Source organism: Pristis pectinata, chromosome 24, assembly GCF_009764475.1.
Source record: "Pristis pectinata isolate sPriPec2 chromosome 24, sPriPec2.1.pri, whole genome shotgun sequence".
NCBI classification, from domain to species: domain Eukaryota; kingdom Metazoa; phylum Chordata; class Chondrichthyes; order Rhinopristiformes; family Pristidae; genus Pristis; species Pristis pectinata.
In genome coordinates this window covers 6676291-6693692 of record NC_067428.1, presented here as the reverse complement: position 1 = coordinate 6693692, position 17402 = coordinate 6676291, and the positions used below count along the sequence as shown (strand labels likewise).

At 37.9% G+C, this 17402-nt stretch overlaps 1 protein-coding gene across 6 annotated transcripts in view; it reads right to left on the bottom strand.

The window, feature by feature from the left end:
• LOC127582375 (lysine-specific demethylase 4B-like) overlaps positions 1-17402 on the bottom strand; it is a 252246-nt gene that overhangs the window by 222289 nt on the left and 12555 nt on the right. The window contains exon 2 of one of the 6 annotated variants that reach the window (XM_052037555.1): positions 13118-13180. The exons of the other annotated variants lie outside the window; for them this stretch is intronic. The gene's annotated coding sequence lies outside the window, so the exon portion shown is untranslated. The remainder of the gene's footprint in view (positions 1-13117; positions 13181-17402) is intronic. 6 annotated transcript variants of the gene reach the window in all.

Here is a 17402-nt window from a genome sequence, read left to right as displayed (position 1 = left end):
AGCAGGGGATCAGTGGGCCAAAGGGCCTGTTTCAGTGCTGTATGACTTTATACATACATTCAAAGACAGTGTCCATGCCTTTGCATAAAGGTAAAAAAGGTGGTACCAAACATTGAACTTTAGTCTACGAGTCAGATAAAAATGGAATTCAAACTTGCTCTTAATGTTGCAGCAGATACCATTTCCAGTGTCAGTACTTTATTTAAGAAATCAAATAAATCACTCAAGGATCACTCAAAAATTTTGCAGAAATTGCACCCTCACTTTTCAGGCACACGGCACCAAAGTCAGCAAGATTCTCTCAGCAATATTTTACAGAGTGACAAAAAAAGCTATAATTCACTGATTTCAACAAAGATAAAAGATGAAGATTCTGAAATCTGATCATTTTTGCAGGCCTGCGATTTTAAGTGCATGCTTTTGTCCTTTTGATGCTGTCTTCCTCCAGTTTCACATGCTAAGTTTTTGCTACCTGTCAACTGGCTTCTCAGCTGCAGGCATGTGAAAACAGACACGTGAAAACAGACACATCTGAAGTCAAATGGAAGCCGCAAGGCAACAAATGCAGAAGCAGGAAGCTGCAAACAGAACAGCTGCCAGTGAGTTGAGATGAAGAGGCAAGTAAATGAAGAGTTCTGATGGAGGGTCATCAACCTGCCGTGTTAATTTTTTTTCCCTCGCCAGAGATATTGTCTGACCTGGTGAATATTTCCAGCGGTTTCTGGTTTTATGTGTTGCAAAGAGTTGAAGTCGCTTACAGCACTGGCTCACAATGTCTGTTAATCAGCATCAGAACTGTATGTTCCACAAATGTTTTATTCCAGGCATTGTTTTATTCTCCAATAAAGGAAATTATTGAAGCATAGTGTGTCTGTTTGAAATAGGCCCCTAAAGAGCTTTTGGGGCATAGAATCACATTAGCTCTTTATAACAATTAGCATTTTCATATAAAGATGTTTTCTACACATTTGTAATTAGAGTAATTACTTGCACAAGCCAAAATCGAACATTACAGTAGAAAATAAGAAATTCCATTTGCCAGTGTGTTCTAGTGACAATAAAGACATTTACAGCAGGGCATCCAGTAAGAGGGATGCTAATGTCTTTCAGGGAAAGTGATCTGCCATCCTTCAGTGACTCCAGACTCAAAACGTTTGACTCTTAAACACCCTCTGAAGTGGCCAAGCAAGCCACTCACAGTTCAAGGGCAATAACGAATGGGCAATAATTGCTTGTCAATAATGCCCAGATCCTGAAAAATGAATTTTACAGAAAGTCTTCAGTCAAAAGTTTGTAACTTATAAAGGGATCTTTAAAAAAGCCCATGAATTCTACAGTAATGTATCAACACAAAATTTAACATTATGTAAACTCTGGGCAGCACTGTCACAGCTAGTGGAGCCACTACCTTACAACGCCACAGACCCATGTTCAATCCTGACCTTGAGTGCTGTCCATGTGGAGTTTGCACGTTCTCCCCATGACCATGTGCATTTACTCTGGGAGCTGCAGTTTCTTCCCACATCCCAACGATGTGCTAGTTGGTAGGTTAATTGACCACTGTAAATTGCCCCTAGTGTACAACTGAGTGGTAGAATCTAGGGAGAGTTGATCACAAAAAGGATAAACAAAGGGTGATGGTAAGTGGGCGGTTGATGGTCATCGCAAACTCGATGGGCTGAAGGGCCTGTTTCTGCACTGTATCTTTCTATAATTCTATGACTCATCCCAATTAGTTATATTTCTTTCTTACTAAACTGCTTAGTAATTCAGTTCAAACCACACTTCGAAAAGAACATATAAAGGAACATTTTACATAACTATAACAAATAAAGATCAAAATAAAACCAAAATTTCCAGACAAAAATGGGATTTATACACATAATGAAAGGAAATTTATTTACTGGCTTGCAATGTTTTAATGCACTTGTTGTAATATTGATTCAGGATCTGATCAGGCTGACACCCTGGAATGTATAGCAGAGAGAATGAGCAGAGTAAGAGATTAATTTTAAATTAGAGACAAATGAGCGGACCAGATGCCAGCACAAGAGTACAAGTAGCAGGAAAGTCGGATTTGGTGCAGGAAAGGGTACAAATGGCAAGACTTGAAGAGTTTCAGTAAGCAGTTTTGGGACTGAGAGATATCCAAAAAGAATTGTCCCAGAGAGTACAGTGAATTAAATTAAAAACAAACAAGAAACAGTGAGTGAGGCAATCAGTGCAAAAGTTGGAGCAAAAGAGGCAAGAGAGAAAGTTAATGGTCAGGAGAGTTTGCAAGTTTGGGGAATTTGGAGAAGGGCATGTTAAAAAAAGTTCTATAGAGATAGGAAGCATTCTTCAGCTGCTGAGAATAGAACTGTGGGTGTGTGGAAAGAGAAATGTACAACAGACAAATTTCAGGTCTGGAAGGCACAGGAAGAGTTGCAAAATTGAAGATGGCATAGATACAGGGAACAGGATTAATACAATTAGCACTTTAAAGATTCCATGATACAAGGCTGTTTCACAATTGAGTAAGATTACTGCTGATCTTTGGTGAACAAAAATCTATCAATCTCAGACTTAAAATTCAAATGCAAATTACCACCGACTGCAGCTACAGAGCAAAGTTTCTTCAAGCGATTCACAATTGATAAACTTGGCTCCAATATTTAGACTATGCCCACCAGTTCCAACTTCTCAACCGGTAAAATTTATTGCTATCTAACTATCAGTAGCTCTTAATATCTTGAAAATCACCTATTAAATTAAATTCCAAGGAATTCTGAAATCAAATTCCCTCATCATTTAACTCTTCATTCCAGCAAACAAGTTGATATCTAAAACACACTTCCTCCAAGGCCAATATATTCTTCCAAAGGACCAACACCAACTGATGACAGTACTGCAAGGCTAACCAGAGCTAATACACAGCTGCAGGATGACTTCTAACCTCTTGTACTCCATGCTCTATTCAATATTTTGTACCCGTACATTACAATGTAATGTTCAAATTACATAGAATCAGTTGAGATCCATAAGAGCCCTCTTTCAGCATTTAGAAAATATTCTGGTGTAAGCTTTTTGGATTTAAATTGGATGACCCCAATTCCCTATATTACAATTAACTCATGTGGTTTAGCTCTTTCAATTAGTTATTGTATGCTCCCATCCACAAATTCACGCATCAGTGAAAAACAAAGCCCTTGATAGAGGGAAAAGGGTAATTTTATTTTTAACCTGAGAAGCTGAGCACCAATCCAGACCAACAAGAATGCACAACAGGATGCAGGCAACATAAATATTGGACAATTTCAGCACACCTGAGAAGGGACATTGGAGATGTCTTATCAACAAGTGACATAAGTATGGTTAGAAGTTTAAATGACAGGGCATAAACTAGTTGCAGGTGCAAGCAAAAAATGGAAATAAGCTGTCTCAAGAACTAAAAAGATGTATGATTTGGAGCTCCCCTGAGATTGTACATAGTCTAATGAAGCCTCGGGAAGCAGTGAATCATGAGTGGATGTATGCAAAAAAGGAGACTGACTGACAGAAATGGCTAGGATCGAATAATACGGAAAAGGCAAATGGACGGAACAGGAGATGATTTTAAGACCATGGGAAATAATGGAGCTCATTGCCTTCTGCATGGATGGGGAACGTTACATTAGGTTTACAGTGACACTACTAAAAGGAAAGATGGAAGGGTGTGGGTGTGAGAAGAGGCAAAAATCACCAGTCATCCAAGTTAAACACCACATAACTTGATGAAACTGACTTTTTTGCTCATCATTTTGAGGAAGAGATTTTTCAATTATTTTAGTGAGGTTTTCATTTGAATGTAATAAATGTCTTTCAATATATTTAATGTATATGTTTATACCATAGTACGCGTAACTTTTGAAAGACACAAGTTAGTTCTCTCATTTGACAATTGTAAGTTTCCTGTTATTTCTATGTATACAAAGTTCACTTAAATCTTCAAGTAATTGTGCTTTAATCTCCTTAATTTTAGAAGTTCAGAGATTTCTTCCCGCCCACCTCCCCCTCCATCCCAGAATGTTAAGGAAGATCTTATGGGAACACCTATTGAGCTGCATTGATCTACTAACCTGTCTGTCACTAGTGTCTATTCCCTAGGGTATAGACGCCATATCTCACAACAGAGATGATGTTAATAGTATTCATATTGTGGTTTAATAATATATTTATGACTGCAAAGTTAAATTAAATATGCTACAGCATCCAAAAGTTTTGAAATAATGCTAACTGCCTTAGCCACAACCACACCCCTACTGGCTAAGACATTGAATAAATAATGCATCCACAAATAAAAATGTACTTCTACCTACATTAGCTGTACCTCACAATCACTATCTAAAACCCTTCACTACTTCTAAACAAAATGTGATAGATCATCAAACATGCAGGTCTGATGAGCAAAGATTTATGCAATTTAATATTTCAAAGATCTAAGCTATTGCTTTTGGACCCCACCCACCCCTCACAAATTGAATTCACTAACCATCAATATCTTCCATCTCCTTGGCAACTGTCAGAAGCCAGAGTAAGACCATTTGCAACCTTGGTATCTTACATGACCATAATGAGTAACCAACCTTCAAGACTTGTTATTACCATCTCCAAAGCATACCTCATGTCCACCCCTGCCTCAACTTATCTGTTACTGAAATTCCCCTTGATGTCTTTGTTACCTTCTTACACAAGAAATGGGAACAGGTTATTTGGCTCCTGCTCCATCATTCAATAAATGCCACTTTGCTGCACTAACCTCACATCCCTCAATTCCCTTAAAATATAAAATTCTATCAATCTCTGTCTTGAATACTTTCAGTGACCAAATCTTCAAAGCACTCTTGGGTATAGAATTGCAAACATTAACCACTCTCTGGGTCATAAATATTTCTTGCATCTCTATCCTGAATGGCTAATTTCTTATTTCGAGACTGACCTTCAGTTCTAGACACCCCTGCCAAGAGGGGCATCAACACCACATCCATCCTGTGATGAATTTTGTATATTTCAAGGAGATCAATGCAAGCCTCCCATCATCTTCCTACACAAACTTGAATTCATTCAAAACTAAGCTACCCTAATGCAGTGAGAGCCGTTACTCAATTCTCTTTTTTTTAGGGGGTCCAATTGCACTTGCACTACCTGGCTTACAATCCTGCAACATCTCATTTTTAAGTATGTCTGAATTCCTTCCTAGTCAAATCTTATCATTAGCAACTCTTAAAAGTCACCTTGTCTACCTTGGTTATTAAAAACTAATAAACAGAGGCTATTCAAACGGTGTGTCTTCACCAATCAAGTCAGAGTTACCCAACCTAATCCTATCTTCTAACACTTGGACCAAACCTCTATGGTCACAGGTCGTCAATGCACATCCAAGTACATTTTAAATATCATGAGCATTTCTGTCTCTACCACCCTTTCAGGCATTGTATTCCAGACCTCTACTACCTTTTGGGTGAGAAAAATCTTTTCTCATCTCTAATTCTTTAATCGATTACTTTAAGTCTATGCCCTTTGGTTTACCATAGGAAACTGGATCCTTCCTATTTATTCTCTCTCAGCTTCTCAATTAAATATCTTCTCAATGTCCAAAGAAAACAACTCCAGCTTACCGATCTTTCTGCACAACTAGTATTTTCCAGCCCTGGCATTATCTTCATAAATCCCCTCTGCATATCTCCAGTGACGTCATATCCTTCCCGGAATATACACAGTGCTCAAGCTGTGGTCCAACCAAGGTCATCTGCACAGTTCTATCATAACCTGTCTTCTTATAATGATTTGTCTGCCTCAGTTAACAAAGGAAAGCTTTCCAAATTCCTTATTAAACTCTTTATCAACTTGCCCTACTGCCTTTAAAGGATCTGTGAACAAAACTTCTGAGGTCCCTTTATTCCTTCACACTTTCATTGACCTAATTGTTGTATATTTCCTTTCCTTACTGCACCTCCCCAAATGTATTATCTCAGACTTTTCTGGATCAAATTCCATTTGCCGCTTTTCTGCCCAACTAACCAGGCCACCTACATCTTCTTACATTCTGAAGCTTTCCACTTCAGCTTTTACTTCATTGTAACATATCCAATTTTCTTTAAACATCATATCCCTTACATTTAATTGCCTTCAAATCACCCATCATCCATTACTATTTGCTTTTTGCACTGAGCCAGTTTAGGATCCAATTTGCCAATTTCCTTTGGATACAATTAGTTTTTATATTTTTGACTAGTCTGCCATATAGGACTTTGTCAAAAGCCTTCCTAACGAGCCACATAGACTAGATTGAACAGACTGCCCTTATTGATTCTCCTTCCTAGCTCCTCAAAAAGTTTTATCAAGTTAGTCAAACGTGGCCCTCCCCAGACAAATTATGCAAATGATTAACCTGTCTTTCTAAATAAAGGTTTATACTGTCCCTCAGAAATGATAGTAATAATTGTTCCATTCTCAAATCCTTGGTTTATCCTTTCCCCCTTTAGAAAAAACAGTACAATGTTAACAGTCCTTCATTCCTCTGTCACTACTCCTGTAACCAAATATTGAAAAATGGTGTCCAGAACCTCTACAATTTCTTCCCCTGCTGCTTTTAACAGCCTAGGATATATTTCATCTGGGGCTTGTGAATTATCTATTTTCAAAGCTAAATTATTTAATAGTTTTTCTTCTTTATTGACAGAGGAGGAGGCCATTCAATCCACAATATCCACGTTGACTCCCAAAAGAGCAATCTCATGTCTCATTCCCCCTCCTCATTTCCCTGTAGGCCTGCAACATATTCTCTCTCACATGCCGATCAATTCCGCTATGATTTTTTTTTAAACTTCCCTGTTATATTTACCCCATTCAATAATTCACGCTCTTCCTTCTTAACTAGAACATTAGCACTATTGACGTTAATTACTGATTAAGAACCTTATACAGACACTCCCCAGGTTACCCAAGGGTTCCACTCCTTAGAAATGTCTATAAACCGATTTTTCCTGAAAGTCAGAAATGAACAATTTCCACCAAAACCCATTGCTGAAATAGTTGAGCCCCACCTTCCTGATGTACTACTTCGTTTTCTCTCAGTATTGCTTCCCACTGTCATCCATCTGCAATAGCTACCCATACTATATTACTCTGTATACACCACCTATAATTCTTTCACTTCATTGAATTTTATCTATGTTCACACCAACACTACCCATAATTAAACTACTGGAACATGTACTGTATCCAGTTGTTAATGAACATCACAAAACATTTTAATATTATTTAACAAAGCACCTATGGGAGAATTTGCAAAAAAAGTCAGATGTCCACAGGTCTTTTGTAACCCAAGGAAGGCTTGTACATACCCTCTGGCACCACACTTAAGTTATCTTTCTGATCTCTGACAGTTCCTTCTCTTTCCTTAATTGCCACAAAGTCTTCTTAACAATATACATGTGCAATCAAATGCTCAGACTCCACTGAAAGCCATTTATATAACACATTTCATTTCACCTTCAGGACGTTCCAAAGGGCCAATGAGGTAATATTGAAATACAATCAGACATATGCTGTTACATTAATGGCCAAACGATCCATTTTGCTTAAATGGAAGGATCTAATACCCCCTACTACTTTTCAATGGTTCTCTCAAACTATATCATGTTTAAACTTGGAAAAAATTAGGAGTGGTACTGTTGATCCTTCGCTTAAATTTGAAGATATTTGGAGTCCATTTATTCAATATTTTCACATGATATAGACCCCCTTTCAATAACTTTCCAATTTAGAGGAACAGAGTTGACGACATAACATTGCTCTGTTTCTACAGAAAAATTTCAGTCCAGTTTTTCTTTTTCTTTTTTTTTTGTTTTTTTTAATTTTTCTGTTTAGTTTGGTTTGATATATTGTTTACAATTTTTCTTATTGATTTGGGGATTTCTTTTTCCTTTCTTTTATATACACAATAAATCTTTTTCTTTCCTTTCTTTTATATTATATTCATTTACTAAGAGATCGTGGGATCTACAGTTTTTTTTATATTTTACTATTCTTTATGATTATCTATGCCATGATTGTTCTCCTGATCTCTTTGTATTACATGTACAAACATTGATGTTATATATTAATCTGTATTAATTTGGAAACTAATAAAAAGATTGAAAAAGAAAGAAAGAAAGACATATGAAATTGGGAGCTAATTTGTGTTCAGCAAGTTCCCAGAGAAAGCAATATCATGACCAGATAATCTGGAGGTGACTTTGTAAGGGGATTAAATATTAGTCAAGACACTAAGAATAACTCTTTGCTTTTTATTGAAACAACACCATGAAAACTTTTGTGTCTACCTGAGAGAGCACTGTTCAAATGCGAAGCATCCCATAGTGACACATTTCTGCAGGTACTGGAATCTGGAGCAACACACACAAAATGCTGGAGGAACTCAGCAGGTCAGGCAGCAGCTATGGAGAAAATAAACAGTTGACATTTCAGGTCAAGACCCTTCAACAGTCCTGAAATGTCGACTGTTTATTTCCCTCCATAGATGCTGCCTGACCTGCTGAGTTCCTCCAGCATTTTGTGTGTGTTGAAGCATCCTGAGGTACTTCATTGGTAGGTCATCCAGATAACAAATTCCTTACACAGAGAAGAACAACTTCATGTGCTTGGTTGGCAGATATTGATTATTTAATCAAAAAGTAAACTGCTCCAGTAGAAAGCCAATTATTTCCTATGCCATATTATAAACAATATTCACAAAAAAATGAACAGCTAATTCAGATATTAATTTCTTACTAAATGCGGCAATGATAAATCACAACAACTATAGTGCCAATAAGTTTCTATTCATTGGCAACGTCAGTTGTCAAACGACTGGCTTGGTATGACAATAATAGGAACTCTTGCCTTTCTCCAATAATAAATTTGATTGGTGAAGATTGGCGAGCCACACAATAAGATGACGAGGTTCAATTTACAGCTTGGGGTTGGCTGATGACAGAGAGGTTGACAACAAGGACAATCACTTTCAGTCTTCATGGGCAATAGAATGAAAATCAGTTCCTGACTGCAATCCAATGACTGGTGCTGAAAAGAATGTACAATGTCAGATTCTTTGATCTTTGCCCCAGTCCTCTGCTTTCTATGACTTTCACCACCTGCCCACTGTCTGTTGAAAAGCTTTGGAATACTCACTGCTGAGGCCTGGAAATGTGTTATTCTTTTTCATTAAGATAATAGAAGGTACTGCCATATGCAGAGCTATACCCACAGGAAACTTGTACCTTTAGGAGGATTTGGGAGGGGAGAAAGAAAAATTAGCAAAAAATAAATTTCAAAAAATGTCTTTTAAATCTGTACCCAAAAATTGACATCCATAAGTTCCTGTTTGTTGGATAAGTCATTCATTTTAAAGGCAAGCAAGAATGCAATCTCTCTCTATTTGCAGAGCTGGATCATTGAGAATATCATCAGTTAGCAACAACGATACCAGCCATCTTGGAAAAGGCCAGTCAAGGAAATCCTCAATCTAAAATTCAAATTAAAAACTCTTCATTCCACTGAACTTGAAAATACCTTTACACTTGCATCAGATATATCACCAATGCTCAGTAAAATAAGCAGTGTATGAAAAAAGAAAACAAAGGCTGCACCTAATGTAGTGCCCAAGTTTGGAGGGATGAACCAATATAAATTATTTACATTCAACATTCTAAATTCAACAACTTCATGCAGATTTCAAAACCCATATCATCCAACAAACACAGCACTGAAGACTTGTCCCAAGCGCACACACTCCATAAACAAATATATTTCTCCAAAATTGATAAAATAATCCAGCAGTGTTTTGATTGTCACTTATAAGAAATAAAATGAACTGATGGTTTTCAGACCACACCCACAGAATTAACCAAAATCAAAACTACTACCAACAAGCCCCATAGGTAATAAAAGAAATTTTGATTTCCACAACAGTTAGCAGAATTGTGGTTTTGAGTTCAGCATGATTGAACATCTTCATGCCAAGTTACCACTTGATGACAGTTTTTCCATAGGTAGGAGCACAATATAGCCACTTTACACTTCAATAGCTACAAACAGAGGAAACTTCTGCAATAATCTATAGTCAAATCAAAACCACAGTGAAAAATAGCAAGATCACTGGCACTGGGCAAAAACCTATAAATAAAAGGACCGTTGGTTTGAACAGGTGCCATTCTAAAAATTTTCAGGAAAAGACAACTTAATACATGGACCAGTAATTGCACATAAGCTTATTGAGAACCTCCCATAACAACATGCAGGAAAGTAAAACCATTCTGCTCTTCTGAAACCAAGTTTCAGGTCAATGACTTTTCATCTTCCTTTCCACCATCTTCTTCCTTGATAAACAATGAAGTATTCATTGGTATCTTGGCTACGTCCTATGTCTCCACAATTAAGTCTCCCTATTGGTCCCTGATCAGACCCACTTCTCTTACTGTCCACTTACTGTATACATGCCTGCAGAAGATTTTTGGATTCTCCTTTGTGTTTGGTGCCAGTATTTCCTAATACTGTCTTCGCCCCTCTTGGTTCCTTTTCAATTTCCCCACTTTGTCTTCTAGAGTCAGCCTTGTTTACCATTGTTTTAACAATCTAATATCCATAACTGGCCTTCTTTTCTTTTATTTGACTCTTCGGTCATCCAGATAGCTCTGGTTTTATTTGCTCCATCTTTCTCTCAGAGGGGAATGTACTAGAATGTCTCCACCCAAAGGCTGCCCATTGTTCAATTCCATTTTTCCCTGCCAATCTTCATTGAATTCACCTGACCCAAAAATATCAGTTATTTTTGCAGCAATGCCCCCTTTTGCTTCCTGCTTCCTTTGGCTGCCAAGACACCGTCTTTCCCTATATCAAATTGTCCAACAATCACTTTTAGGTTCCTACACTTTTGCATAGGATCATCAAGCCACTGCACATGAACTTGCCTCCCATTTCCTACCTTGCTCAAAAATTCCCTTATTATGTCTGTAGTCATGACATCTATTCCAGCTATAAGGTCACCATAATTTATAACTTTCAATTTTGTTCAATGGTTTAGTTAGGCACTCTTTTAATTCACTGCTTTCTAGATTTAAGCAAACCAGCAGCATACATGGTCACTTATGTCTTGCATAATGCAAAACATCACACCTATCAATTGTATACAGAAACTGGTATACAAATCCATAATTTTTGCAAGAAATCCACAACATCTAATAACCTTAATTTCTATAACCCAAAAGTAAATTAACAAAAACCCTATTCATTCTGCACAGAGTCAATCACAAATATCTAACCAAAAAAAGAAATCAACATATGCTACAACACTGTAAAATGCACAATGGTGAACAGGGAAAGGTTGTTTACAAGATAAACACTTGGGACACAGTCTGCATACTGTAAGTGCCTAAAGGCACACCTCAACCTGCTCTATCCTTCACCCTTCTCCAAAAAAAATCTATCTATTCTATCCATGAATTAGTGTATTAAACATCCTCCAGTAATTTCTCTGGAACAATTACAAAATACAGTGCACATACAGATACAAAGAGGACATGCTCCATTATCACCATTTTCTGTCAGAGTTCACTGATTGTTTAAAGCTTTGCAATGCTTTAGTAAATGTATATAAAATTCTTCCATTAAAAATGACTGCACAAATCTGCCACAGTTATAATCATGTATTATTGTCATATATTTGTCATTATTAATAACAATGTTATTACAGTAATGTAAACTTGTCATACCATAGTTAGAACCCCTGCCTGTAAGTGGCATACCAGCTTTGCAACATCCTACTTCTGTGCCTAAACTACAGGGATATACTTCAACCAACTGTAATTTTCTTCTTCCCAAATTACAGTATATTTTTCTATTTAACTATCCCAAACAATATAATCTATTTAATACTCAATTCAGTATGTGGTCTTGCTGTACATGGCATTCATAGGGTACAGTAGCACCATGGTTAAATCCCGGACAAGCCCACTTTTAGGGCAGGCACGGTAGTGTAGCAGTTAGCGTAATGCTATTACAGCACCAGCGACCCAGGTTCAATTCCAGCCGCTGTCTGTAAGGAGTTTGTACGTTCTCCCCGTGTCTGCGTGGGTTTCCTCTGGGTGCTCCGATTTCCTCCCACATTCCAAAGACATACTGGTCAGGAAGTTGTGGGAATGCTATGTTGGCGCCGGGAGCGTGACGACACTTGCGGACTGCCCCCAGGACATTCTACACAAAAGATGCATTTCACTGTGTGTTACGATGTACATGTGACTAATAAAGATATCTTATCTCATCTTACTAGACAGGATCCAAAGCTCTAGATCTCTGATCCAAAGATAATAGTTCAAATTCTATCATAGCAACTTATGAATTAAAATTCGTATAATTAAATTAATCTAGAATTAAAGCTAATCTCAATTATAGCAGGCATTAAACTATCACAGATACGATTGGGTCTTTCAAGAGACTGTTGGATAGGTACATGGAGCTGAGTAAAATAGAGGGCTATGGGTAAGCCTAGGGTAGGGACATGTTCGGCACAGCTTTGTGGGCTGAAGGGCCTGAATTGTGCTGTAGTTTTTCTATGTTTCTATGTTCTACCAGGCTGTCATTAAAGCCCATCTGATTTGCTAATGCCCTTCAGAGAAGAAAATCTGCCATCTTCTTCATGCCTGATCCATCTGCCAATGCAGTTGACTCTTAACTGCCTCTTCAGTTAAGGGACAATTAAAGATGAACAATAAATGCTATCATTGCTAGCAACATTCATTTCCCAAGAATGAATCAAACAAACATGAAGGTGTAATTCCCTCTATTTTCCACGTTACACGCATCATATCCTTGTCAAAGCCTACAACTTACACTATATCTGCTTACTTTATATAAGTGAAAGCTGGCCAATGAATTTTGATGTCATTTAAATTATTGGAATTACTTTTTTACCAATTATTTTCTTTAACCAAAATATTGTATGTATATGCAGGTTCAGAACAAAATTTAAAAACTCACTGAACAACATACTGGACAATAATATTAACTGTAAACGTTAAATGGTCTCTGAGGATTACATTATCTTAATTACAGTTTTTACCTGAAGGCGTCAGCTGCTCCAAAAAGACCAAGCTTGGTTTATGTTTATCATCTGCAACCAGGACTGAGACAAATGTAAAATTTTAGACTTAAGTGCAGCATACCTAATCATCCAACACACAATTGAGCAACAAGGATATTTCCTGAAATTGGATACATTTTACTCACCATTCTTTGCCAAATTTCAAAAGCTTTCTTCAAGCAAATAATTCAGTTTATTAAAATGTGTACAAATGTATATGAAAAATAGTATCCTGATTATACACTGTTTACAGCTTTTCTTTCATGTCTTTAACCTTTTGAAACTGTATTAAACCAAGGGAGAGATAGAGTTTAGTGGAGGGTGTGAGAGAATAAGCATGAGCCATCCTCAGTGTGCCAGAATGCATTTTTCAAACACTCCAATTAACCCTCGATAAATAAACAGTTAAAAAAAAGTGAACATATTATTAACATCCATCAGAGAATGAGGCAAAGTAATTCTTTCTGTATTTGATTTATGCCTACACCATCAACCACCTTTACCAAACAAATCAAATGAACTAAACTTTGAAAACTGTAATTGCCTTATTTTGTCATTAGATTGCCAACTTAGCTTTTTGAATATTTACATACTTTTTTTGCATAAAGAAAAAAGACAGGCTTGCATCCAGGAGCCAATTATAAAATAGCAAGTTCAATCTCTTGGAACTTCTTAGAGGTATTTGCAGATGAGAGATTTCTAATATTTTCCAAAAATACATAGTTGTAAAATCCAGGAAACCCCAGAAATTTACTGAAACCTATAATTTAATTAAAATACAGGCAGCTGTAAAATTGTTTTTCTTGTCCAGAAATAGGGCAAGTCACTTAGGAATTATTTTCTTGCAAGCGATTTCTCTAAGATTTTAGATATCTGATATTTAGGTTTAAAACAAAATTTTAAAAGAGAACTACTAACAATATTTTAAGAATGCCATTCTGAATGATTTGAAATAAAAATACCAAAATATGTACATGAGATGTAAACTCTAATATCTGTACTACTACTACTTGGAAATATTTCATCTACCCTTCAACTGGGGACTTAACAAAAATATAGGTGCTCGTGCAAGTAATACAATGTTACCGGACGAAAAAACAATGCTTCATGACTCTACTCCTAAAATGTAACTTCCAGAAAATTATGTTGTGAACCTGGCATTGATGAGCAATGTACAACTCCACCAGGCTAAGGGGGAGAGACACACATTACCACCCACATTAATATTTCAAGTGAACACAGGTAGAAAATGGAAAATAAGTTGCAGCTATAATTAGATCATTTCCATCAGATTAACATTTCAATCAACAAAAATCAAATACAGTAAAGTTAATTGCCTAAGCGTTTCACAGGCTAAATATTTACATCTAATTCCTGTTATGAGAATTAACAGTTTGTCATACAAATTTTAATTAGTGCAAAATAAAATCTCACAGGGTTTAAGTTCCTATTTGCTACCTATCAACTTGAAAAGCACACATTCTCTTTAAGTGAGTGAAGATTCACTTTTACTCTTGTCTGACCCAAACATTCAGTTAAATAGCTTCCTGGTATTCAAAAACATTTAAGTGGTTCACGTGTTAAAACTAATCTGATATTGCATTAAGTGGGACTTTAATGGTACTGGCTACCCATGCACAGCTCACATTAATCACCAAAGTGACATTTTCTCATGCATTTCCTCAGGATCGAGGATTGCTTGCTTCTACTCCAATCCTCAGGAGTGTAAGGTACCCGTGCATAAATTCTTTTTATATGGTATAGCCATTGCACACCAGTTACAACACAGACATGACTGAGCAAGGATTTGATTCAATGGCAAGAAAGCTCAGGACATTTGGAGACCAGGTTTTGTGACAAGGATTTAGCACACATGCAAAACGGCATATACAAACACACTAAGCACACACACACACACACAAGCTACAGACAAAAGATCTTAGCCGTACTCTTTTCCTTGGACTCTCTTCCCCCCTCTACTCTAGTTCACTCTCTCCTCCAGTTCCCCATTCATGGTACGCCAATGGGTTGAATGGCTAAATAAATCCCCTTACATATTCCCTTCAAGATCATCCACTGGGGAGACCTAACAAAATGGAAGGAGACCACTCAGCTCATTGAGTCCATGCCAGCAAGCTATCCTCATTCCCCTGATCTCTCTTCCAGTCCTGCAAATTCTTTCATTTCAGATATTTATCCAGCTCCCTTTTGAATGGTACAATTATAGCTGCTTCCACCAATGTGCATTCCAAACGTTAACCACTCATCATGTAAAAAAATGTTAATTTTGCTTCTGTTGCCAATCACCCTCATTCTCGATTCCCTTTGATCCCTCTGCCATGGGAACAGTTTCTCTCTATCTATTCCGTCTAGACTCTCCATGATTTTAAGTACCACTATCAGATCTGTTCAACTCTGTTCCAAATACCCAGTTTCCTTCAGTCTATCCACATCACTAAAATCCCTCATCCTTGGAATCATTTTAGTAAATCTCTTCCACCCGCTTTCCAAATCCTTCACAACTTTCCTTAAGAGTGTCTGTATCTTATAAGTTCGATGGGACTTCCTTTCCCCAATTAAGATTGCCTTTAATAAATTAGAGGCTAATGCACACATTCTAAGGATCACGAGGTACTTTCAGAATGTACTAGAGAATCCACCCTTACAGAAGATGACCTTTCAGGGAAGGAAACTGAGGAAAACTGAAAAATGCTATGATGCTGGAGGAACTCAGCAGGCCAGGCAGCATCCGTGGAGAAAAGCAGGTGGTCAACGTTTCAGGTCAGAACCCTTCTTCAGGACTGAAGATAGGAAAAGGGGAAGCCCAATATATAGAAGGGAAAAGCAGACAATGATAGGTGGACAAAAGAGGGGAGGTGGGGTGGGCACAGGGTGGTGATAGGTAGATGCAGGTAAGAGATAGTGATAGGCAGGTGTGGGGGAGGAGGGGAGAGCAGATCCACCAGGGGATGGGTCAAAGGTAAGGAGAGAAAAGGGGGGGGGGGGGGCTAGAAAAAAAGAAAGGCTAGGAAAGGGAAGAAAAGAAGAAGCATGGTTGGGGGGGGTGGGGGAGTGTGGGGAAGGGGTGTGGGGATTACTTAAAGTGGGAGAATTCAATGTTCATCTTGTTAGGCTGCGAGGTTCCAAGATGGAAAATGAGGTGCTGTTCCTCCAGTTTGCACTTGGAGTTCTCCTGGCAGTGGAGGAGAATTCCCCTTACCCCTTCCCCATCCCCCCCACAATGCTTCTTCTTTTCTTCCCTTTCCTCACTTTTTTTCTAGCCCCCCTTTTTTCCCCCCCTCTCCTTACCTTAGACCCATCCCCCAGTGGATCTGCTCTCCCCCCCGCACCCGCCTATCACTATCTCTTACCTGCATCTACCTATCACCATCTTGTGCCCACCCCACCTCCCCTTTTTGTCTACCTATCACTGCTCTGCTATTCCCTCCTATATATTGGGCTTCCCCTTTTCCTATCTTCAGTCCTGAAGAAGGGTCCTGACCTGAAACGTTGACCGCCTTCTTTTCTCCACAGATGCTGCCTGGCCTGCTGAGTTCCTCCAGCATCATAGCGTTTTTCATCTAGATTCCAGCATCTACAGTCCTTTGTTTCTCTAACTGAGGAAAGCTTTTGCCTGCACAACTTCTTACACATTTTATGAAAGCAAACCATCTAAATAGATTTGTGTTGTATTGCATTGTTCTAAAAGGTATAGGTCCTTGTTCCATGTGGATTCAGATCAACATCTTTCATATATTCCTTGTTATCATGCTCAGTGTTACATCTCTCAGATTTCCCTTCATTCTCTTATTGCTACACTGTTATTTTAATTGGAGTTTTTAAGATCTGCAGCAAGAAGTAAAGGTCACATGAAGGTGCGGCTAGTTACAGAATAACACCATTAATCCAGCACACTTGGAACTACGGTGGTGCTGCACTAGCAGATTTTGCGGACTATTCGGTATTATCCCTATTAATAATCCAACACACTTTTAATTCAATTTAACATTTACGTAGTAGAATAATAAATATGGCATGTGAAATGAAGTGCAGCAGCCGAGCCCCAGCACATGAAAGGAAGCACAGAAATCTGCGCCCAGTGAATCAGATAACAAACAATCAGAATTTCCAAACAGTCCAATTACGGATTATTGGAGTTTTACTGTACTGAGATGGCAATGGACTATTGGCCTTTTTATTGGAAAGGAGATGGTGTACATGGTATGGAAGGTGTGTGACAACTGTACAAGGTTTTGACAAGATT